Source organism: Pan troglodytes, chromosome 1 (genome assembly GCF_028858775.2).
Source record: "Pan troglodytes isolate AG18354 chromosome 1, NHGRI_mPanTro3-v2.0_pri, whole genome shotgun sequence".
Taxonomy (NCBI): domain Eukaryota; kingdom Metazoa; phylum Chordata; class Mammalia; order Primates; family Hominidae; genus Pan; species Pan troglodytes.
The window spans coordinates 127,669,602-127,696,474 of NC_072398.2; the positions used below are offsets into that span (position 1 = coordinate 127,669,602).

Genomic DNA, 26,873 nt, shown 5'->3' on the forward strand with positions numbered 1-26,873 from the left:
GTTCATGTCATTGCTCACTTTTTAATGAGGTTGTTTGCTTTTTGCCTGTTAATTTGTTTAAGTTCCTTAAAGATTCTGGATATTAGACCTTTGTCACATGCATAGTTTGCAAATATTCCCTCTCATTCTCACAGAGTAGACTGTTTACTCTGTTGATAGTTTCTTTTACTGTGCAGAAGCTCTCTAGATTAATTAAGTCCCATTTGTCAATTTTTGTTTTTGTTGAAATTGCTTTTGGCATCTTTATCATGAAATCCTTGCTAGGGCCTGTGTCCGGAATGGTATTTCCTAGATTACCTTCCAGGGTTTTTTTCAGTTTTAGAATTTTTTTTTTTTTTAAGACGAAGTTTTGCTCTTGTTGCCCAGGTTGGAGTGCAATGGTGCGATCTCGGCTCACTGCAACATCTACCTCCCGGGTTCAAGCGATTCTCCTGCCTCAGCCTCCTGAGTACCTGGGATTACAGGTGTCCACCACCATGCCCGGCTAATTTTTTTTATATTTTTAGTAGAGATGAGGTTTCTCCTTGTTGGCCAGGCTGGTCTCGAATTCCTGACCTCAGGTGATCCGCCTGCCTTGGCCTCCCAAAATGCTGGGATTGCAGGCATGAGTCATCATGCCCAGCCTAGTTTTAGGTTTTACATTTAAGTCTTTAATCCATTTGGAGGGTTTTTTTTTTTTGTGCATGGTGTAATAAACGGGTCCAGTTTCAACCTTCTGCATATGGCTAGCCAGTTATCCTAGCATCATTTATTGAATAGGGGGTCCTTTTCTAATTTCTTGTTTTTGTCAACTTTGTTGAAGATCAGGTGGTTGTAGGTGCGTGACATTATTTGTGGGCTCTCTATTCTGTTCCATTGGTCTATGGGTCTGATTTTGTACCAGTCCCATGGTGTTTTGGTTACTGTAGCCTTGTAGTGTAGTTCAAAGCTGGGTGACATGATGCCTCCAGCTTTGTTCTTTTTACTTATGATTGCCTTGACTATTTAGGCTCTTTTTTGGTTTCATGTACATTTTTAAATACTTTTTTTCTAATTCTGTGAAGAATGTCATTGGTAGTTTGATAGGAATAGCATTGATTCTGTAGATTGCTTTGTGAAATATGGCCATTTAAGCAATATTGATTCTTCATATCTATGAGCATGTAATGTTTTTTCGTTTGGGTTATTTCTGATTTATTTGAGCATTGGTTTGTAATTATCCTTGTAGATATCTTTCACCTCCCTGGTTGGCTGTATTATTAGGTATTTTATTCTTTTTGTGGCTATTGTGAGGGGATCGTGTTCTTGATTTGGCTTTCAGTTTGGATGTTGTTGGTGTGTAGGAATGTTACTGACTTTTGTACATTAATTTTATATCTTCAAACTTTGTTGAAGTTGTTTATCATATCTAGGAGCTTTTGGACAGAGACTATAATATAGAATCTTACCAAATTCTCATAGAATCGTATGATCTGCAGAGATAGTTTGACTTATTCTCCTCCTGTTTGGATTCCTCGTATTTTTTTTTCTTTTGGCTGATTGTCTGGCTAGGACTTCCAGAATTAGGTTGAATAGGAGTGGTGGGGGTAGACATCCTTGCCTTGTTCCAGGTCTCAAGGGGAATGCTTCTAGCTTTTACCCATTCAGTATGGTTGTGGGTTTGTCAGAGATGACTCTTATTACTTTGAGGTATGTTCCTTCAGTGCTTAGTTTGTTGAGGGTTTTTAACATGAAGGGATGTTGAATTTTATTGAAAGCCTTTTCTACATCTCATGAGATGATTATGTGGGGTTTTTTTTTAGTTCTATGTGATGAATCACATTTATTGATTTACTTATGTTGAACTAACCTTGCATCCCAGAGATAAAACCTATTTGATCATGGTGGATTAGCTTTTTGATTTGCTGCTGGATTTGGCTTGCTAGTATTTTGTTGAGGATTTTTGCAGTTGTGTTCATCAAGGGTATTAGCCTGAAGTTTTACTTTTTGTTGTGTCTGTGCCAGGTTTTGGTATTACAATGACGCTGGCCTCATAGAACAAGTTAGGGAGAAGCCCTTTCTCTTCAATTTTTTGAAATAGTTTCAGTAGGAGTAGAACCACTTTTCTTTATAGATCTGGTAGAATTCCACTGTAAAGTTACACATATTTTTAAAGCCTAGAGTACATATTGTCAAATTTCTCACAAACAAATTTCTGGCCCCTACTTGATTTGCTTAAATCACTCTTTCCTGGTTACGTATCTACTTCCTCAAACATTATCTGTCAATATCCTTTACTCATAGATTCTTTCTGTATGCACACCTTAAAATGTTTTCCCGGGATCTGATTGTACTCTTCTCACTATACATATTTTCACCAAGATATATCAAGTAGGCACATGATTTCCACTTCTAGAATCCTATAACAATTTTCTTACCATTTTTCAACATTCACCCATAGTTTTATCTCTACTTTTCAAGGCTCCACCCTTAACTCAATTCCAAAGTCAATGTCATTTGCTCTACAATTTTAATACTGCAAACTCAAATTATTAGTACCTGTCTGTATCAATTATTTATTGCTGCCTAACAAACCACATAGAATATTGGCAGCTGAAAATATCAAATAGTTCTGTGGATCATCAATTAAGCTAGGCATAGTTTGGATCCTTATATTCAAAGGCTGCAGTCAACTGAAAGTTCAGCTTGCGATGAATGGTCTAAGATGACTTATTAGTTTTCTTTTTTTTAAAATTCTATTGTCATTTATTTTACTAGTTTTTAAAGTTACTTTAAACTAGGGATCACAAAGAACATCTTACCACTGTACTTCCAACCTTAATTATAAGAGTGTACACAAATTTTACTCTGACATAACTCCATTTCCTTCCCCTCTTCAATGCTGTTATTGTCATCAAGATTACATCTTTATACATAGTATACCCATCAACACAGATTTGTAATTACAGCTTCATGCAATAGTCTTTAAAATTAGATGGTATAAAAAGTTGCAAATAAAAATATAATTACATTGTTTTTATATTTATCCATGTAGTTATCTTTACCAGTGTTATTTATTTCTTTTTTTTTTTTGGCTTTCCTTTTTTAGTCAGGAAACAACAGGTGCTGGAGAGGATGTGGAGAAATCGGAACACTTTTACACTGTTGGTGGGCTGTACACTAGTTCAACCATTGTGGAAGTCAGTGTGGCGATTCCTCAGGGATCTAGAACTAGAAATACCATTTGACCCAGCCATCCCATTACTGGGTATATACCCAAAGGACTATAAATCATGCTGCTATAAAGACACATGCACACGTATGTTTATTGCGGCATTATTCACAATAGCAAAGACTTGAAACCAACCCAAACATCCAACAATGATAGACTGGATTAAGAAAATGTGGCACATATACACCATGGAATACTATGCAGTCATAAAAATGATGAGTTCATGTCCTTTGTAGGGACATGGATGAAATTGGAAATCATTATTCTCAGTAAACTATCGCAAGAACAAAAAACCAAACACCGCATATTCTCACTCATAGGTGGGAATTGAACAATGAGAACACATGGACACAGGAAGGGGAACATCACACTCTGGGGAGTGTTGTGGGGTGGAGGGAGGGGGGAGGGATAGCTTTAGGAGATATACCTAATGCTAAATGACGAGTTAATGGGTGCAGCACACCAGCATGGCACATGTATACATATGTAACTAACCTGCACGTTGTGCACATGTACCCTAAAACTTAAAGTATAATAATAAAATAAAAAGAAGACATTAGTTTTCTATTGCTACTAGAACAAATTATCACAAATTTAGTAGTTTAAAACAATACAAATTTATTATTTCACAATTCTATAAGTCAGATGTCAAGAATGGCTCAGCTGGTTTCTCTGCTCTGGATTTCACAAGGCCAGAATCAATGTATTGGCTGGCTGGGCAGTTAGGGGAAACTCTAGGAAGAAACCACCCCCAAGCTTATTCAGGTTGTCGGCAGAATCTAGTTCCTTACAGTTGTAGAACTGATGTCTTTATTCCTATACTTGCTGTCAGCTGGTGGTTATCCTTAACTCCTAGGGGAATGTTTCTTCCCCAGTTATTGCATGTGGACACCTACAGCACAGAGCCAGCTTCAGTGTATTGAATCCTTCTAATGTTTGGAATCTTTCTGAGTTCCCCTACTCCAGTATATAATGATTAACATGCAAATCACTCTGACTCATTCTTCTACCTTTAAATGAAACTTCAACTAGTTATATAAAAGAAAACACATTAACATCAGGACTCAAAGTAGAAATTGAGGCTTCTACTTTGCTGGCTGGTTGTCCTAATTCCTTGTTTTTATATGAAGGGGTGTATATATTAAGGTGCTGTAATATGTTTTTTTTCTGTCCAATTATTTTTGTTTTAAGGTACCAAAACCTATGTAAACTATGCCAACTGAAAAAGAGTTGTTTATTACAAAGCCACAGATGTCTCAGTGTTCCAAAGAATCGGAATAAGTAATGTTGGTTCTCATGAGGACTGGATTTGGGATATCAAGAACTGAAACCACTATGATTCCTAGGAGCCCTGTGGACTCTAAAATCTTTTTTCTAGTTTTCTTTTTTTTTTTTTTTTCAGAGGATTTATCAGTTATTTTATTGCCAAAGTGACTTAAAGCAGGTACTTGTCAAGATACAAGGGCTGAACCAGATTCAGCCCTGAATTTGGGGGCAATTACTTAACATATCAGTTTTTTATTTTATTTTATTTTATTTTATTTTTTTATTATACTTTAAGTTTTAGGGTACATGTGCACATTGTGCAGGGTAGTTACATATGTATACATGTGCCATGCTGGTGCGCTGCACCCACTAACTCGTCATCTAGCATTAGGTATATCTCCCAATGCTATCCCTCCCCCCTCCCCCCTCCCCACCACAGCCCCCAGAGTATGATATTCCCCTTCCTGTGTCCATGTGATCTCATTGTTCAATTCCCACCTATGAGTGAGAATATGCGGTGTTTGGTTTTTTGTTCTTGCGATAGTTTACTGAGAATGATGGTTTCCAATTTCATCCATGTCCCTACAAAGGATATGAACTCATCATTTTTTATGGCTGCATAGTATTCCATGGTGTATATGTGCCACATTTTCTTAATCCAGTCTATCATTGTTGGACATTTGGGTTGGTTCCAAGTCTTTGCTATTGTGAATAATGCCGCAATAAACATACATGTGCATGTGTCTTTATAGCAGCATGATTTATAGTCATTTGGGTATATACCCAGTAATGGGATGGCTGGGTCAAATGGTATTTCTAGTTCTAGATCCCTGAGGAATCGCCACACTGACTTCCACAATGGTTGAACTAGTTTACAGTCCCACCAACAGTGTAAAAGTGTTCCTATTTCTCCACATCCTCTCCAGCACCTGTTGTTTCCTGACTTTTTAATGATTGCCATTCTAACTGGGGTGAGATGATATCTCATAGTGGTTTTGATTTGCATTTCTCTGATGGCCAGTGATGATGAGCATTTTTTCATGTGTTTTTTGGCTGCATAAATGTCTTCTTTTGAGAAGTGCCTGTTCATGTCCTTTGCCCACTTTTTGATGGGGTTGTTTGTTTTTTTCTTGTAAATTTGTTTGAGTTCACTGTAGATTCTGGATATTAGCCCTTTGTCAGATGAGTAGGTTGCGAAAATTTTCTCCCATGTTGTAGGTTGCCTATTCACTCTGATGGTAGTTTCTTTTGCTGTGCAGAAGCTCTTTAGTTTAATTAGATCCCATTTGTCAATTTTGTCTTTTGTTGCCATTGCTTTTGGTGTTTTGGACATGAAGGGAACCAAAAGAGAGCCCGCATCGCCAAGTCAATCCTAAGCCAAAAGAACAAAGCTGGAGGCATCACACTACCTGACTTCAAACTATACTACAAGGCTACAGTAACCAAAACAGCATGGTACTGGTACCAAAACAGAAATATAGATCAATGGAACAGAACAGAGCCCTCAGAAATAACGCCGCTTACCTACAACTATCTGATCTTTGACAAACCTGAGAAAAACAAGCAATGGGGAAAGGATTCCCTATTTAATAAATGGTGCTGGGAAAACTGGCTAGCCATATGTAGAAAGCTGAAACTGGATCCCTTCCTTACACCTTATACAAAAATCAATTCAAGATGGATTAAAGATTTAAACGTTAGACGTAAAACCATAAAAACCCTAGAAGAAAACCTAGGCATTACCATTCAGGACATAGGCATGGGCAAGGACTTTTTTCTAGTTTTCTAACTTCTGCTTAGCAACCCCGTTTTTCTCTCTGTCCCACCGTCTTCTTACTCATTTATATGATATTCATTGGAACCACCAGTAACAACTCTAAGTTACTACTGCTCAGCATGTATTCCTGTTAGTAATTGATTAAAATTTCTTTGTCTCAGCTCAATTCTTGAAAGACTCAGATTTACCACTGGGCTGCCATGGTAAATCTGGCTTTGGGCCAGAGAATTTTCCATAGTTGGACAAAAGGAGGTGGTTGACAAGGTCATAAAGCCTGTCCTTTTAGGACCTGTGGTTATAGCAGATTTTAGAAATGAATGTTTAGGAGAAGAAATTATAGACATGTCTAGTATACTTGTTAAAAATAAAAGGAAAGGAGAGTTTTAAGGAGAATTTACATAATATAAACTTTCAATTATATATTAATGATTAAAATGCTGTACTCTCTAGTCTTTGTACGCATTTTGTAGTTATGTGTGTATACACACATGTGTATATACACTTTTTTGTTACTTACATATAAAGATTTCCTAGATCTTAAATGTTCTCACCAAAAAAAGAGAAAACGATAACTATATGAGGTGATAAAAGTGTTTAACTTGATTGAGGTAATTATTTCACAATATGTGTGCATATATATATATAAATATATATAGAGAGAGAGACAGAGAGGTAATGTCTAATACCTCAACTTGGTTGAGGTAATTATTTCGCAATATATATTATATATATACATGCACACACACACACATACACACACACATTTAATACATATATATCAAAACATCAAGCTGTACCTCTTACATATATACCATAATTATTGGTCAATTAAATCTCAATAAAGCTGAAAAGAAGACAAATTATAAATGACTACATCATATTAAATTATTTGGCTATATAACTAACTTAGCCATTCCTCTAATATTGCACATTTGGTCTGTTTTCAATGACACAAATATTGGTATGATGAACTTCTTTAGATCAATAAAATTTTTGTTTGTATTTTATATTTTACTTTTTTTGAAGGAGAGGTAGATTTTTCAAAGTATGTAGTAAGTAAGCACAGTATGATTTGTAAAGCTTTTGAATTTTGCCAAGGTATTCCAAATTTCTGGAAGGATTATATCATTTTACAACTTTGCTTCTGTTAATCATTTTTACTTGTGATCTAGTAATGAACAAATGAAAAATAATAGTCCTGAGAACATGAATCTTGTTGAAATTTAATTTTAACTCCAGGAAGAGAAATCTAGGTTCGTACTTTTATTTTAACTAGACTTTTGCTCTTTGAAATAGAGGCAGATCATGAAAAGTACTAGACATTTTTGTGAAAGATCTAATTAACCATGATCTATTAAACTAATTTTTTGTTGCATCATTTGTCTTTAGTCCATCACCTTAACATAGCCTAAACATAACTTGATGAGTCCTTTCAGACTGGTAACTCAGTAGATAGTCTCTTGGGCTTTTATAGCAGAAAACTATTTATGGCCTTCACACTTGTTATGCTAGTGTAGTGCTGTGCTATCTAGGCTAAAATAATTACCTCATCAATGACTGGCAGCATACTCTCTGCATATTGATGCTTCATTATCTTAAAGTCTATGATTGGTGATCTTAGTGGGAACTCCTTAGAAGGAAAATCATTAGCATAAAGATTGAAGGCTTGGCTCTGAGGTCACAGAGACTTGGTTTCATATTACAGATTTGTTTCTGTTACACATTAGCCTGGATGACCTACAGTAAGTTATGCAACTTGTCTTTTTCCTCATCTGTAATACAGGGTAATGCTGGAACTCATTTCATGTTGTTGTTAAAAGAGCTAAATGGGTTATTGCATGTCAGCAACTTGATCCATAGTTAGCACTCAAATTTTAGTTAATATTATTGATTTGTAGAGCTAAGAGATGTTAGCCATTAATTATTTCTGCCCTATATCCTTTTTGTTATTTTTACTTTATCTAAACCTTGATTCTTTGAAGCAAATCAAAAATCCATGTCTCGCCTCACCCTTATTTTCTCCATATGTGCTTTTAGATCTTATTGGATTATTAACTTTAATGATAACATTCCCCCTACATGATCCGAAGTGTAAAGTGGAAGCCCATCCAATATTACAAAAACTGATTTTTTAAGATCTCATTATTAGTTATAATAAAAAATAAACAGGAAAAGTAATACTGAGTTTCCTGTAACTATATTGCTTATTAAGTAGCACATCTGTGTCAATAGCAGTGAAGATATAGTATAAAATTCAGTAAAAACAAAGCCACTATGTATATGTTTACTCAATTAAAATCAATTAGTTGATTTCATAAGTCAATACTAAGAAAGGAAAATTAGCCCTTGATATCTGGGAGCTGACCCGGTACTGTCAACCAGGCTTTGGTATTTCTATGCACTGGCCCCACATTCACAGCTAAGTCTTAGTGTTCTGTTAAGCACAGAAAAATTTTACAGAACACAAGCATCAGACAAGTCTACTCTGTGACCATGGTGGAGTAAAACAAAAAGAGTTCCACTTTGTAATCATGTCTAAACACAAAACATGAACAATGTAGAAGCAAGTTAGCAAACACTTCCCTCTCCTAGCTATACGGCTGACGGTTGCTTCTTTAACAGTTATAGCCATAGCCTCACTTTACTCTGCCTTTTCTATAGATTAGATTTTTTGAGATACCCAACCATAAAATTGTCCCTGCCCTCTGTCAGAACCCAGTCCAGGGCATTCCTGCTTGACCCTCCTCCAAATCCCCTAAGCAAAGTCTTTAGTAACACCCCCTTCAAAGTTCCATAATTCTCCATATTATCCCTTCTTTCTCACTGCAAAAAGTAATAACCCTAAATTGTTCAACTATAATTGTGTTTCTGGTGGTCTTTGGCTGAAGACCATTGATCACACATAAGACTTATCAACCTACTCAGATTGTCTTTACTTTTGTTCAACATCAATTATTATCCATTTTACCAATAGTGAGGGTACTTTTAAAATGTCATCGCTAGGCTGAGCGCGGTGGCTCACGCCTGTAATCCCAGCAGTTTGGAAGACCGAGGCAGGTGGATCACGAGGTCAAGAGATCAAGACCATCCTGGCCAACATGGCGAAATCCCGTCTCTACTAAAAATACAAAAATTAGACAGGCATGGTGGCACACGCCTGTAGTCCCAGCTACCAGGGAGGCTAAGTCAGAAGAATTACTTGAACCTGGGAGGTGGAGGTTGCAGTGAGCGAAGATTGCGCCACCGCACTCGAGCATGGGTGACAGAGTAAGACTCAGTCTCAGAAAAAACAAAAAAACAAAAAGTCATAACTTGTCCTTTAAAATTAAGCTTTCAAAAATTATGTATAGTTTTTATAGCTTCAAAAACTTCAGCTCTGTGGTTTTTTTTTGATTTAGTGATTGCTGTACATGTTACTTTCTATTAAATATCTTTGACATATTGTGTTTACCAAACAAATGCTCTTAGTTACTATTTAATTTACTTAAGATAAGTTCATTTAGGAGATCATTAGAGACACATTTTGAATTAGAATGCAACATTTAATAGCATGCTGAGACAGTTAATGGTTTGTGATTTCAGAGTACCATGTGTAAACTTTATAATGCTGTATTTTTTAGCAGGACAAAATGAGATATAGTTATACTACTTTCCATATTGAACTACCGCCTAGAAGAATTGTTTAATCACCAGTTCCAAGGATGGTAATATTTAACAAGATAAACATTTAAGTAAATGGAGCTTTTTAGTGCTTTGCTGTCAATGGCAAATTCACTTTAATAGGGAAACTTTCTCATGAATTCCTTTTTCGCTTTTTTATCTAGCTTAATTAAAGTAGTTTTGGCATTTTTTTTCTAAATTGTTATATCAAAATGTCAGGGAGTGGAAAGAAATAATACTACTATTGTACATGTTATAAATAAAATGCTTAATCTACCAAATATCAATTCATGTTTATCTTCTAATTTGTCATAAAGTTTATATGTAACATCAATATGACATCACCTTTTTATGTTTGGGTAATTAAAAGTCTAGGTAGACAATAATGTAACAATATGGACAATGGAATTGTGAATATTTGATACAAAGTTAAATTTACGTGTCTATCAACTAGATCTTTTTAAATGACTATTATGGATCAACAATACCATGGGAAGCAAAAGAAATATGGAAATACTCTTTGTCTTTAAAATGCTTTTAATAAGACTTAGTTATTCTAAGTTAACTGGAATTGAGTGTGGGAAAATAATTGAAAATAATAATCACAAACACTAATTGAGCACTTACTATTAATAAGGGATTATTTTTTCTTTTTTTTAATTATACTTTAAGTTTTAGGGTACATGTGCACAACGTGAAGGTTTGTTACATATGTATACATGTGCCATGTTGATGTGCTGCCCCCATTAACTAATCATTTAGCATTAGGTATATCTCCTAATGCTATCCCTCCCCACTCCCCCCACCCCACAACAGGCCCAAGTGATGTTCCCGTTCCTGTGTCCATGTGTTCTCATTGTTCAATTCCCACCTATGAGTGAGAACATGCGGTGTTTGGTTTTTTGTCCTTGTGATAGTTTGCTGAGAATAATGGTTTCCAATTTCATCCATGTCCCTACAAAGGACATGAACTCATCATTTTTTATGGCTGCATAGTATTCCATGGTGTATATGTGCCACATTTTCTTAATCCAGTCTATCATTGTTGGACATTTGGGTTAGTTCCAAGTCTTTGCTATTGTGAATAGTGCCACAATAAACATACGTGTGCATGTGTCTTTATAGCAGCATGATTTATAATCCTTTGGGTATACACCCAGTAATGGGATGGCTGGGTCAAATGGTATTTCTAGTTCTAGATCCCTGAGGAATCGCCACACTGACTTCCATAATGGTTGAACTAGTTTACAGTCCCACCGACTGTGTAAAAGTGTTCCTACTTCTCCACATCCTCTCCAGCACCTGCTGTTTCCTGACTTTTTAATGATCGCCATTCTAACTGGTGTGAGATGGTATCTCATTGTGGTTTTGATTTGTATTTCTCTTATGGCCAGTGATGATGAGCATTTTTTCATGTGTCTTTTGGCTGCATAAATGTCTTCTTTTGAGAAGTGTCTGTTCATGTCCTTTGCCCACTTTTTGATGGGGTTGTTTTTTTCTTGTAAATTTGTTTGAGTTCATTGTAGATTCTGGATATTAGCCCTTTGTCAGATGAGCAGATTGCAAAAATTTTCTCCCGTTCTGTAGGTTGCCTGTTCACACTGATGGTAGTTGCTTTTGCTGTGCAGAAGCTCTTTAGTTTAATTAGATCCCATTTGTCAATTTTGGCTTTTATTGCCATTGCTTTTGGTGTTTTAGTCATGAAGTCCTTGCACATGCCTATGTCCTGAATGGTATTGCCTAGGTTTTCTTCTAGGGTTTTTAAGGTTTTAGGTCTAACATTTAAGTCTCTAATCCATCTTGAATTAATTTTTGTATAAGGTATAAGGAAGGGATCCAGTTTCAGCTTTCTACATATGGCTAGCCAGGTTTCCCAGAACCATTTATTAAATAGGGAATCCTTTCCCCATTTCTTGTTTTTGTCAGGTTTGTCAAAGATCAGATAGTTGTAGATATGCGGCATAATTTCTGAGGGCTCTGTTCTGTTCCATTGGTCTATATCTCTTTTTGGTACCAGTACCATGCTGTTTTGGTTACTGTAGCCTTGTAGTATAGTTTGAAGTCAGGTAACATGATGCCTCCAGTTTTGTTCTTTTGGCTTAGGATTGACGTGGTGATGCGGGCTCTTTTTTAGTTCCATATGAACTTTAAAGTAGTTTTTTCCAATTCTGTGAAGAAAGTCATTGGTAGCTTGATGGGGATGGCATTGAATCTATAAATTACCTTGGGCAGTATGGCCATTTTCATGATATTGATTCTTCCTACCCATGAGCATGGAATGTTTTTCCATTTGTTTGTATCCTCTTTTATTTCATTGAGCAGTGGTTTGTAGTTCTCCTTGAAGAGGTCCTTCACATCCCTTATACGTTGGATTCCTAGGTATTTTATTCTCATTGAAGCAATTGTGAATGGGAGTTCACTCATGATTTGGCTCTCTGTTTGTCTGTTATTGGTGTATAAGACTGCCTATGATTTTTGCACATTGATTTTGTATCCTGAGACTTTGCTGAAGTTGCCTATCAGCTTAAGGAGATTTTGGGCTGAGATGATGGGGTTTTCTAGATATACAATCATGTCATCTGCAAACAGGGACAATTTGACTCCCTCTTTTCCTAATTGAATACCCTTTATTTCCTTCTCCTGCCTGATTGCCCTGGCCAGAATTTCCAACACTATGTTGAATAGGAGAGGGGGCATCCCTGTCTTGTGCCAGTTTTCAAAGGGAATGCTTCCAGTTCTTGCCCATTCAGTATGATATTGGCTGTGGGTTTGTCATAGATAGCTTTTATTATTTTGAGATATGTCCCATCAATACCTAATTTATTGAGAGTTTTTAGCATGACGGGTTGTTGAATATTGTCAAAGTCATTTTCTGCATCCATTGAGATAATCATGTGGTTTTTGTCTTTGGTTCTGTTTATATGCTGGATTACGTTTATTGATTTCCATATGTTAAACCAGACTTGCATCCCAGGGATGAAGCCCACTTGATCATGGTGGATAAGCTTTTTGATGTGCTGCTGGATTCGGTTTGCCAGAATTTTATTGAGGATTTTTGCATTGATCTTCATCAGGGACATTGGTCTAAAATTCTCTTTTTTTGTTGTGTCTCTGCCCGGCTTTGGTATCAGGATGATGCTGGCCTCATAAAATGAGTTAGGGAGGATTCCCTCTTTTTCTATTGATTGGAATAGTTTCAGAAAGAATGGTACCAGCTCCTCCTTGTACCTCTGGTAGAATTCAGCTGTGAATCCATCTGGTCCTGGACTTTTTTTGATTGGTAAGCTATTAATTATTGCCTCAATTTCAGAGCCTGTTATTGGTCTGTTCAGATATACAACTTCTTCCATTTTAGTCTTGGGAGGGTGTATGTGTTGAGGAATTTATCCATTTCTTCTAGATTATCTAGTTTATTTGCGTAGAGGTGTTTATAATATTCTCTGATGGTGGTTTCTATTTCTTTGGGATCAGTGGAGATGTCCCGTTTATCATTTTTTATTGTTTCTATTTGATTCTTCTCTCTTTTCTTCTTTATTAGTCTTGCTAGCAGTCTATAAATTTTGTTGATCTTTTCAAAAAACCAGCTTCTGGATTCATTGATTTTTGAAGGGTTTTTTGTGTCTCTATTTCTTTCAGTTCTGCTCTGATCTTAGTTATTTCTTGCCTTCTGCTAGCTTTTGAATCTGTTTGCTCTTGTTTCTCTAGTTCTCTTAATTGTGATGTTAGGGTACCAATTTTAGATCTTTCCTGCTTTCTGTTGAGGGCATTTAGTGCTATAAATTTCCCTCTACACACCGCTTTGAATGTGTCCCAGAGATTCTGGTATGTTGTGTCTTTGTTCTCGTTGGTTTCAAAGAACATCTTTATTTCTGCCTTCATTTTGTTATGTACCCAGTAGTCATTCAGGAGTAGGTTGTTCAGTTTCCATGTAGTTGAGCAGTTTTGAGTGAGTTTGTTAATCCTGAGTTCTAGTTTGATTGCACTGTGGTCTGAGAGACAGTTTGTTGTAATTTCTGTTCTTTTACATTTGCTGAGAAGTGTTTTACTTCCAACTGTGTGGTCAATTTTGGAATAGGTGTGGTGTGGTGCTGAAAAGAATGTATATTCTGTTGATTTGGGGTGGAGAGTTTTGTAGATGTCTATTAGGTCCGCTTGGTGCAGAGCTGAGTTCAATTCCTAGATTTCCTTGTTAACTTTCTGTCTCGTTGATCTGTCTAATGTTGACAGTGGTGTGTAAAAGTCTCCCATTATTATTTTGTGGGAGTCTAAGTCTCTTTGCAGGTCACTAAGGATTGCTTTATGAATGTGGGTGCTCCTGTATTGGGTGCATATATATTTAGGATACTTAGTTCTTCTTGTTGAATTGATCCCTTTACCATTATGTAATGGCCTTCTTTGTCTCTTTTGATCTTTGTTGGTTTAAAGTCTGTTTTATCAGAGACTAGGATTGCAACCTCTGCCTTTTTTTGTTTTCCATTTGCTTGGTAGATCTTCCTCCATCCTTTTATTTTGAGCCTATGTGTGTCTCTGCACGTGAGATGGGTTTCCTGAATACAGCACACTGATGGGTCTTGACTCTTTATCCAGTTTGCCAGTCTGTGTCTTTTAATTGGAGCGTTTAGCCCGTTTACATTTAAGGTTAATATTGTTATGTGTGAATTTGATCATGTCGTTATGATGTTAGTTGGTTATTTTGCTCATTAGTTGATGCAGTTTCTTCCTATCCTCGATGGTCTTTTAAGTGCTTCATATGTATTAATTCATTTAATGATCACAAAAATCCTGTAAGGAAAAGTGACATAACTGCTAAGTGCCAGCATAAACCATAGCCTCTTCTTCCTTCTCAGCTGACAGACATTCCTCATTTTCATTGAAGTTAAAAGTGGTCATGTGACTAAGTTCTAGCCAGTGGAATATGAAAGTGATCTGTGTTCCTTCCAGGTCTGGCTCATAAAACCCTCCTACAAGTGATCCTCTGTGCTCCTTTTTGTCTTATGGTTGACAGAAATGAAGATGTTCCCTAGAATGTCCTTGGAAGGCCTAGGTTAGAAATGAACCACCACTGTCTTCAGTCATTGAAACTGAATCTCTGTTATAAAGTCAAACATAATTGTAACTGATATGGTTCTAGCACAACATACATGAAAAGGTCTTTTAAATCTTAAAGCAATCTTAAAATTATATCTCATCATATTTTGCACCATATAATTTCACTGTTCATCTTCTTGGGTTTTCTTGCTACAGACATTTAGAATTATATATTTTTATATTTCTCACAACCTATAACAAAATACTGTCTAATAAATATATTAAGATGCATCGATAAATGCATGAACAGAGATTTACTGCATATATTCCCTCTAATTTCTTAAGTACCTTGAAATACCTAAAATGTTTTAAATATTAAAAGACTCTAATTTCTAAAATATTTGGGAAAGCTAAAATACTTGGAAGAGATAAATACCAGAGACAAAATAAAACATCAGTATAAAAAAAGTACTTAAAAATGTAATTATAGACCAAATTCTTGTAGAATGCTTGTCTCCTTGTGTTTAAGAACAGAGAATGACTTAGTTTGTTAAGAAAGATTGTTAAAGATTTAAATTTGACATTTCAGTTTTAATCAGGATGTTCCTTTTGTTCTTTAATCTCTAGCCTCTATTATCTGTAAATCGTGTAGCTACTTTGAAAAATTATACTGCCTTTGATTGCTTCTGCGTGGTGTACTCAGAGTACAAATAGTATTAAAGTAGCAGCATATTCAGAAAACAAATAATATTAAAGGAGAACTTTAACAATTGGAGCAAACAATATAAATGTGAAGATTTTAAGAGGATACATATCTTAATGTTCATTCTTCAAAAAATTATTACTTAGATGTAAAGATCCAATTGAATTCAAGTTCTAAACTTTGTGTAAGCCTTTTCAGCAGACTTTACAGGAAAGAGCAGAAGATTGATGACTAAATGATCCCAGTTTTTGAAATTTGCCATACAACCTTGAACCTCTAATGTAAGGCTTATTATTATTTCCTTACAGATACAGAAAGAACTGGGCATACTCTCACGGTATATTATATTTCTTCAAAACACAGAACAATTAAGTTCATTGATGGGTGTAGGATGTTAGAAGGAGGTCTGAATATAAATATGACGTACAAAAGGTCAACTTTTGATTAAATACAGCTCATAAGCTTGTATTTTGATTCTTTGCATATGAGTTAGTAGACAGTATGTCTCTTGATACCACAGTGACTGGATACTAGCTATCTCTATTCCATGAAGTTTGGGAATGTAAATATGTTCCTGTTAAGTATGCAAAGCTATCAATAGTGAAGGTAGTGAAGGATGTGACAGATGTGTTTATATAATCAGATAAGCAATGTAGTAAATTAAGGTACCACATTTCATCAAATTGAATATTTTTTCCAAATATTAATATATCTGAAGCTAATATGCATCTTACAACTATTGTCAACTAAGTCTCAATTGTGACATAATAGTCGGTGCCTGTACACATCTAAACCTGGCATAGCAGTTTATATTTTACTCACCTCATTAAGTTACATGTGTTGTTGGAACTAGACCTATTGTTACTATACACTTAGTGATGCACTTGAAACTGGAAAAATTGCCAAATCCACTGAAGTAGATAAAACAAATTTGAAAGCATAAAGAGGCTGCTATGACCATATTAATGTATCACACAAGATAACTGTTAGAGTATTGAAACATCAATTTGTTAACAGTCTGTTGTCTTCAAACAGATGCTACTACAATTTTAACAAAATGTAATTGAATTGAGAAAAAATAAAAGTATGAGCTTACTAAAATAGAAAAAACACCTGCATCACAACTTTTAGATTGGGTGTCAGCAACTTGAAAGAAAATCTTGGAAGACTAGAATACAAGACTCTTTTAAGAAATGCTGCCTTACCAATTATTTTGATAGGACAGAGAGCAATATTGTTTTGAAAACCAATAGAGTCCGACATTAACAAAGTTTTTAATAAATGAATTAAATGGTTTTACTAACATTTTTCTTATGTGATATATGTTAAAAACCTGTCTGAATACAAAATGATGTTTTCAATAAAATTATAAGCGAAAAGCCATTTATCACAATGTAATTGGGAGCATTTTGCTAATGTTGTATAATAAATGGTAATGGGACATCTTATCAATAGCTTCTTGAATTAGATAAAACATAACATTATAATTTCCATGAATGAACAGTACAGTATTTTTGAGATCTTTCTTAAAATCATAACTCTAAGGTTAAGGATATGTATTATTTATATGTTAAAATACCCATATATTGGCTGTTTCTCTGTCCATCTTATGTTACAAAAGAATTAGGCTATCTCTCATTGAATCTTTCTCACCCATCTTATCTAATAGAGGGGAAGAGCTACTTCATTACCATAATCATGGCTTATAATGATTGAATACTTGCAATTATTGAGCACTGAGCCAAGTGCTCTACATGGACTACCTAATTTAATCCTGGTAAGGATCTGTATAATATATCATTCCATTATGCAAATTAGGAAACTGAGGCTGAGAGAAATTAAGCTCCAAGTCACATACTTAGTATGTAGTGAAGCTGTATTTTGAATTCAGGATATCTGGCTCCAGAATCTGTGCTCATCCCCACTGTACTGTACGGAGAGGCTGTATTGGGTAGTGATTAAAGGATAGGCTCTAAAGCCTGATTGGCTGGATTAAAATTCTACTCTGCCATTAGACGTTGTGTGACCTGAGAGAAGTGACAGAGACTTTCATTCTCACTTTTCTTTTCAACAAAATGGCAATAAAAATAGTAATAGTATTTTTCTCATTAGAAAGATATAAAGATTACATAAAATAATATACATATCAAGCATTTAGAACACTGTCTGGTGACTAGGGTTATCTACATCTCAGTCATCTCTTTGTGTTATGAGTGGCCAAAATAAAAGATTATTTGCCCCGAAGTAAACAACTTGGAGATTATAGAAAAAGCAATCAGGAATTTAAAAAAATTTCTGCGGCCTACATTTATTTTTACCTGGACACCAAATAGGATGGGTCTTTTTCAGTTGTTCTATTTAATTGAGCAGTTAGAATTAAAGATCAGCATTTTCCTTGATGAGTTTTCCTATAACTACATTAACCCTACTCTTTAAATTGGTGTTCAATGGACCTATTCTCACTGAAGGCAGCAAAGTCACAAGTAAAGTCATTGTTATATTCCCTCCTTAGGGAGCTAGATTCTGCTACTTTAAAGTTTGCTTTACATTGCTAACGAGTTTTTTTTAAAAAGGGAAGAATGCCAAGAAAGATTAAAAGGACTCTTTGAAAATCACAAGGACAAATTACACAGTTGTAGAGACTATTGCTGAAATGTCTTTAATGTTGGATTCTTGTTCTACCAATTATCTTGTTGAAATAAACTCTTCTTGATAGAAGTAAATTATTTGTCTTAGCTCTAAACATTACCTAGTATATCATAAATGAAAAATTACCCAGTGACACAGATGTGGATTTTAAATCTGGTTCTGTTCATTATTAGTTGTATGATGTTGAACAAATTGTTTAACCATTTTGTGTACTGTTTCTTAGTAAGCAATAGATTCATGTCTATTTTATAAGCAATTGTGATAATTAAATGAGTAGGTAATATAAAACATCTAGTACAGACACTCAAAAATAGTTGTTCATTCTACTCTTCTCTCACTTTCTCATGCCCATCCTCTGCCACAGCCTTTTCCAAGAAGTGGGGCCACTGCTAGAATATATGGGACAGCAGGAAAATATTTTTTGGTGGGATTGAAATAAATAATTTGATTTAAAAATTTGCAAAATTCATGAGTCCCTATAAGGCATGATGATGATGATTTAGAGCAGTGAATAAAGAAGAAGCACATACATTTTTACAATTGCCAAGCAGTGCAAGAGGATTCCTCGTAGTGTTTAGACACTATCCTTTCTCATTTAGATTGAGGAACCATTTGTTTTTGTTCTTTATTGTCAAAGTGCAATTCTTGGATAATTTTATATCTCTCATTACAAGAAAAAGGCAGCAACACTTCTTACTGACAATGACATGGCTGTTTGGAATCTATTAATATTAAAACAATGCAGGTCTTTTCACCTCTGCAATTCTTATACCACTTATTTAATGCTGGTTAGTCATTTCTTATGGTTCCATGTCATCCATCATGCTGCTGTGAATACTGGCTTACAATGCCTTTCTCAAAGTATTTCACTGGTAATGATACTCATGCAAGTCTTAGAGCAAGCAGAAAATGTAATGATAACATGTGATGTAATTATAATTTCATAAATTGTCATTACTTTTCTGCTCTTAGTAAATTTACTACTAGGAATTGAATAGTATAAACTTAGAACAACTTATTTTCAATGATGTCTTCTCTTGAACTCGTAGGCAATAATGACTGCACTCCTAAGAGATAATCTCTTTCAATACAGACTGCACCCCTGCCTACATATACTGCCAACAGTGGGGATAAAAGATAAGGGGCCTGTTGGCAGTGCAAGAAGAGTTGTCTCACTGGCTGTTCTTCAACGGGCAAGTCTTAAAATGTACCCAGAAGAACATGACACTACTACACAGATTAAAGACAATAGAGAACATCAATTGGAAGAGACCATTAGCATCACAGAGCTATCATTTCAAAAGCCTTCTAATGGGCACCAGTAGAAAATAACATGTAATGTGGAGTCTGCAGAAAGGTGGGATGACCACTCTGTGTGCCATTGGCAGAGGTTCACAGAGTAAAGAATGTTAACTGCTACTCCCATCTCCCTTCTGTATTGTTGACTAAAGTTGATGCTGTGGTTAAAATATGTACAAAGGATAACCCATGCACAGAGCCATACATAGAGTTCAAGGCCAAGATTTGATGATAAACCAATGACAGCCAATAGCATTGATCTTGGCTTGTGTTCAACATGAGTGAGTCATCAAAAATTATCATATGAGTATGATTCTAGGGCCAATCTCACAATACACCATTACAGAAATACTACTTCGGCCAGCCGGAGTGAGCCATTTGCTAAACCATGGCCCAGGAACCAGGGCTCAAGCATAGTTAGTATAGCTGAAAATCTCAGACTACTCACACCGTTTGGTCAAGACCACACACAGAATGGAGGTTTGGAGAACACTCAAAAGGGGAAAAACAGAGACTGTGGTCCACATGGACCCTGGTCTGGACTTAGCATGCCTGGATGGCCCTGGATGGTTTCAAGAACCATAAGGGAACTTGGGAAATATTAAGGATGTTAGTCCAAAGTGTGGAAACTTTCAGGTGTGGGGCTTGCAGTAAGGGTTTTATTTTCCTCTTCTAAGGGTGATTCTCTACAGGATTATAGTCTCTCTGAGATTCTTGAGTAGCATAGCAGGATTATTCTGTTGGTTACTTTGACTTCCAGAGTCTTATATAAATTTATTGACATAAGCCATTCCCCACGACATCATCAAAATAGTTAGAATATCTCAAGCCAAGTTGCAGTAAGTAAATGTTTTCAAAAGTTTAAAATCCTATCTGTATTCTAGCATCTTTCACAGCCTTTCTTCAAGTTCAGCCTCTTTCCATTAACCATTATAGGGTTAATGTTATCAGGAGCTTCAAATGAGTGGGCCTACAAATGGATCCTTTGCCTTGTATTCACAGGTATTTTTCTTCAGAGATTTCATCAAGCGATCTTTTTTTTCTTCTAATAGATTTTTGGCATTTTGTGCCTTACATCTCATAATTGTTAACACAGATGCTTTCTTGGCTCTTGACAAACATCTTGGCACCAAGGATTCAGCTCTTCATGTTTGGCAAACATAAATATTACATATCAAGCCTTATTTCATTCATAATATGACACTGCTGACAACTCCAAAAGAAAAGAAAGCTAACAGAGTTAAAGAGTTCACAAATTAGCTGGTAATACAGTATATTGAAGAGTAAAAATGCAACAATGAAAAGGAGAAATCAGCTCAAAATAGTTTTAATTACTCACCTCTACTTTAATTAAGTTGCTTATACTACAGTTCATCAAATTCTGTCTCACTCTCCTCACCTTTGAACCCAACTCAACCATGTAAGCTAGTTTTTAAAAATTACTTTTTAAATTCCTGTCAGTTTTTCAGTGATTCTGTTTTGCACTCCTTTTTCTTAATGCTGTCTCTAGGGATTACAATATGCATCCTTAATCTGACATAGTCTGTTTCAAGTTAATATAATACTGTGCTGCTTCACATGAAGTGTAATAACCTTACAACGGTAACATTCCATTTGCACTCCATTCTTTTGAGTATTGTCATCATATACTTTAAATCTATGTATGTAATAAACATCACAATAGAGTGTTCTTATTTCTACTTTAAAATGCTGTTTTGAAGCAAATATAATTTTTTTTCTTTTAATGTTTACCCACCAATTTAGCACTTCTGGTGCTTTTCATTTATTCTTGTATGGATTTCTACGTAGTGTCATTCCTCATAAACCTCAAAAACTCCCTTTATCATTCTTGTAGAATAGATCTGTTGGTGACTTATTTTCTCAGCTTTTGTTTATTTGAAAATGTTAACATTAAGCCTTCATTTACATGAGATATTATCACTTAATATAGACTTCTGAGTTCTTTTTTCTATTAGCACCTCAAAGATGTTTCATTGTCTGCCAGATTTTCTCCTAAAAAGTCAGCAATAATTCTTACTGTTCTTTCCCTGTATATTTGTTTGTGGGTGCTTTTGAAATATTTGTTTTTTCTCTTTTTTTCAGAGGTTTGACTACAAGAGTTATACTGTGGATCTGTTTGTATTTATTATTCTTTGGATTCCTTGGACTTCTTGAATATTAACTTGATTTTTACACCAAATTTGGGAAACTTTTTGATGATGGTTTTCTGAAATATGTTTTTTGCTGTATCTGTCCTGTCCTCTAAAATTCCTAGTAAACTGCTTGATACTTGTTCACATGGCACAAAGGCACTGTTTATTAATTTGTAATCTCCTTTGTCTATTCAATCTTCAGATTGAATAATTTATTTTGATATGTATTTACCCCAGTAACTCTTCATTCTGTGATATCTTATTTGCTATTAAATCAAAACAGTATTTTTTTCATTTCAGATATAGTACTTTTCAGCTTTAGAATATCCATTTGTTTATTTTCTATTCCCATACTCCAACCTGCTCACTCACTAAGTCAGTTTTTCAGTTATTCCTCTTCATACTTCTTTTTCTTAATGCCTTCTCTAGGGATTACAATATGCATCCATAATCTCCAACCTGCTCACTCACTATGACCATGTATTTCATTAAATCTTTGAACAGAGCTCCTGTAAGCCCTTGTCTGCTAATTCCAACATCTGGGTTATCTTTGGGTTTGTTTTTATTGGCTGCTTTTTACATTCTTCATGTGGATTACCCTCCCTTGTTTCTTTCAGGTATAGCAATTTATAATTTTAGTAGACACTGTGAGTGGTTCAGTACATAACAGAAAGTCTAGATTAAGTGGTCTTCCTTTACAGGGTTTTGAAATATGTTCTGGAAAACTGTTAAATCACTGGTGAATTTTATGTATGTTTCAGGCATGGTTTTATTTATTTATCTTTATGGTATAGGTCTTTCTGTAATGGGGCATCAGTGCTCATGAGATGTAGCCTTGCAGAACTCAAGTAATTGACCAAAATTCTCAGTGAAGTGTCTCCACTGTACCTGGATTATAACTCCAGTTTGTTGCAGTACTCTGGCATCATCATTCAGTTTTCAGACGTGTAGGAGGCAATCTCTGCTAGGCTATGTAGGGCCTCACATTTTGCTTCTACCATTTAGCTCCTGACCAAAAAACAGCAGGTAATCCTCATGAATTCTCATAAGCTTCCTTTCTATTAGGCTGTCCCCTTTCTGGTAACCTGGCCCACAGTTCTAGTTGTTTCAGCGCCCAGAATTCTGATCTCTTCCTTCTCAACTACTGAATAAATGAGTTCCACTTTATTGTACAGTGTTCAGAATGGGTATTGCACAATTTATATTATAAAAAATTAAAGAAGAATTTTCAGGAAAGTGAGGTTAAAACCTGCCAAAAGTCACTATTTCTTGTCCAGTTTCTAGTTCTGAGCAAGTGTTCATACATGGAACCCAATGAATGAAAACACTATAGCCATTATGTACAGTAAAGATTCTTCAGGGTTTTTTTTCCCCCAAGAGACCTACAGCTATTTATTAGGGTATCATTACACTGAAGAAAGGGGAATATTCAAACATTTTGAAGATGGTTTGATTCTTTGTCTGAACTGACATTGGTACCCAGGTATCCAAAGCATTATCTTGATTCTCTGTTAGAGTTGGGGTTTATGGTGGCCCATAAATAGAATCTTGGTCCAGGTCCATTTCACAGTGGGTTAACTGATTTGATGGACCCACTGAGTGGTCATTTCTCTAGTTGCTGACATAAATTTTAAATGGAGACACTTAATAGTTGTTAGAGCTCTATCTTGATTCCTAGCATATAGATAAAAGCGAAAATACTAGGGGAGATCAAGTGCAAGTCTTACTGCTTTCCAAAACGATTTTCCAAGTCCTTAGAGAATGTTTAATCACCAAGAAAGGATTCTGCATATTGCTGTATCAAAATGTGGAAGACTATTCACAGCAAAATAGGTATGGTAGTAGACACTTACATATAGGGTCTACACAATGCTTCATCCAAAAGTTTCCAGTCTAATAAAAGCGATGCAACAGAATTTTGAAGCTGGGACTCCAGGTTGGAGATAAATTCTGCCAGGATGGATAGCCATTTTCCAGAACACAGTATAAATAAATGCTAAATGAATTATAGTAGTTGATACTTTGTTATCTATGGCTACAATGTATATTCTTAAAATATGAGTGAAAAAATGTGATGAGTAAAATAATGAGTAAAAGTAGGAGTGGCTTGATTTATCATCACTCTCAGCTACGCACTTGAACTTGTACATTCTATTCTCACAGCTTTGGCTCTTTGGCTTTAGACATTCCAGTTGACAGAGTGCGAATTCTTCCATCAGAGGTCAAAATAAGACTCAATGAACTCTATTATGGTACTACACAATGACTTCTGGTTCCCTGTACCAAGAAACTTGCAGGAAAAAAAAAAGTGTAACCATTGTCTGTAGTAATAGGGCTAAAGCTTTTCCATTAATATTTCTCTTTTACTTTCCTTAAAAAAATGATCACCTAGAATATTAGAGGAGATATTACCAGATAGGGTAAACTTATTATACATATGGAGTGGATTTGAGGGGATTTAAGTGGACTGTAGTAAATAATGCTGTATTAGACTGCCCAGATTTCCCCTTCAGTACCAAGATTCTTAGTACAGAGATGCCAGCAGTGTTAGTTTCTGATAGCTCAGTCTTTCTCTCCAAATCTCCCTTAGAACAAGGAATCTGCCTTGCTGTCTCTGCACGGGCAGCCTTCATCCAATGACTGATTTGTGTCCAGCAAGAAGGCACTTCCCCGGTTGGTGCAGTGGCTCATGCCTATAATCCCAACACTTTGGGAGGCTGACACGGGTGGATGGATTGAACACAGGAGTTCGAGACCAGCCTGGGCAACATGGCAAAGCACGTCTCCACAAATAATTATAAAAATTAGCCAGGCATTGTGGCATGTGCCTAGGGTCTCAGCTACTTGGGGGACTTTGGCAGGAGGATAACTTGAGCCCAGGAAGTTGAGGCTGCAGTGAGCGGTATTCAAACCACTGCACTCAAGCCTGGGCTACAGAGAGAGACCCTGTCTAAACAAACAAACAAAAAAGTTACAGCTCCCTTTGCCTACATTCCGTACAACTTAGAAGTGACATCCTTGTTTCAGAGCTTTTTGGGTGATGGACTGAAGCCTTTTGTTACTTTATAATAATTCAACTTCTTCCACTGCCCAACATTATTTAGCCATTCACAGGTGTGGTTACACAGTGAACTCTCCTAATAATCTTTCTAGATGTTAATTCCTCTTTCAGTCTTGTTTTTTGGGGAATCCAGCCTAACATTTGTTGATTGTATTACTGTTTAGTGTTTTAAAGTTATAAAAAGAGAAGTAGGAATGTAGCAACTCAATTACTGCATGAAAAGCACTTTTGTTTTTCATCCTTGCCAATATAGTTAGATTAATATTTTTCAGTCTGTTATGTGGTATCTCAGTTTTGCTTTTATTTGCATTTCTCTGATTGCTTGTAATTTCAAGCATAATTTTACATTTTTTTTTCTTTTTTAGTTTACCTATTGATGTGTTTTTGAGATCTTTGCCCACATAGTGGATTTTTTTTTTTTGCAAAAAATATGTTTACACCAATACTCTTCAACTTACAATTTGATTACATACTGATAAACCCATTGTAAATTTAAAATATCATGTTAAAAATGCATTTAATACACTTAACTTACCAAACATTATTGCTTAGCACAGCCTACTTTAAACGTGCTAGGAACACTTAGCCTACAGTTGAGCAAAATCATTGAACGCAAAGCTAATTTTATAATAAGGTGTTGAATATCTCCTGTAATTTTTGAATACTATACTGAAATTGAAAAGTATAACAGTTGTATGGGTATTTCAAATAGTTTCTGTTGAATGAGTATCACTTTCACACCACCATAAAGTTGAAATGTAAGTAGAACTATCACTAGTTGGGGGAACATCTGTGGTTGTTACATATTCTGCAAATAAACACTTCATCAAATTTATGCAACAAGTGTATTTTTCTACCTATGGCTTGACTTTTCACCGTCTTTATGTTGACTATTTGTAAATAAAAGCTTTTTTATTCTTTTAGTGTGTTTGAATTTATCAACAATTTCTATATATTTTGTGATTTTTTTTTTTTTTTTGAGACTGAATCTCACTCTGTAGCTCAAGCTGGAGTGCAGTGGCGTGATCTCGGCTCACTGCAACCTCCGCCTCCAGGGCTCAAGCGATTCTTGTGACTCCCGAGTAGCTGGCACTACAGGTGCACTCCACCAGACCTTTTCTGGGATATATATATATATTTTGCCTTAAGGCTTTTTTTTGTAGTTACTATAGCAATATGCGTATTACTTTAGTTAATATTTGTCTGATTTTTTTTCCATATTAGCTTTCAGTCTTTCAGTGTTTCTTGCTTATTTTGGTCATATTCAGTATAATTAATAAACTAGGTATTTTAGCTCTACTTTCTCATTTTTTTCTAATATTGGTGATATGGTTTGGCTGTGTCCCCACCCAAATCTCATCTTAAACTGTAATCCCATCAATCCCCATGCGTCAAGGGAAGGACCTGGTATGAAGTGATTGAATCATGGGGGCAGTCTTCTCCATGCTGTTCAGGTGATAATGAGTGAGTTCTCACGAGATCTGATGGTTTTGTAAATGGCAGTTTGCCCTGGGCTTTCCTCTTTCTTTCCTGCTGCCTTGTGAAGAAGGTCCTTGTTTCCCCTTTGCCTTCTGCCATGTTTGTAAGTTTCCTGAGCCCTCTCCAGCCATGTGGAACTGTGAGTCAATTAAACCTCTTTCCTTTACAAATTATCCAGTCTCGGGTATGTCTTTATAACAGTGTGAAAATGGGCTAATGCAATGGGAAAGAAAGAGAGAAAGATACAAAGGAAAGAACAGAGAGAGAAAGAGAGAAGGAAGGAAATAAGGAAAGAAAAAAGAAAAGAAAAAAGAAAGGAAAAGAAAAGAAAGAGTCGAAGGAAGGAAGAAAAAAGGAAGAGAGGGAGAAAGGAAAGAAGAAAGGAAGAGAAAAAAAGAAAGAAGGAATAAATTTCTAGTGGTAAAACGGAACTTTTGTGACAATTAAATGGAAATGTTTTCAAGACTATTACCTAACAGATAAACATGAGGTGATATCATTAATGCATCAATGACTTTTAATTCAGGGTATCCCACCCTAACTTAGGCTAAAAATAGAAGACAGTACTTATGGAAAACAGTACTCTCGGAAGTCAGTATCTCCCCGGC

General features: G+C 35.6%; 1 non-coding gene across 2 annotated transcripts in view; it reads left to right on the forward strand.

Moving 5' to 3' along the window:
* Positions 1-26,873, forward strand: part of LOC104001770 (uncharacterized) — a 109,480-nt gene that overhangs the window by 28,433 nt on the left and 54,174 nt on the right. The window lies entirely within an intron of this gene.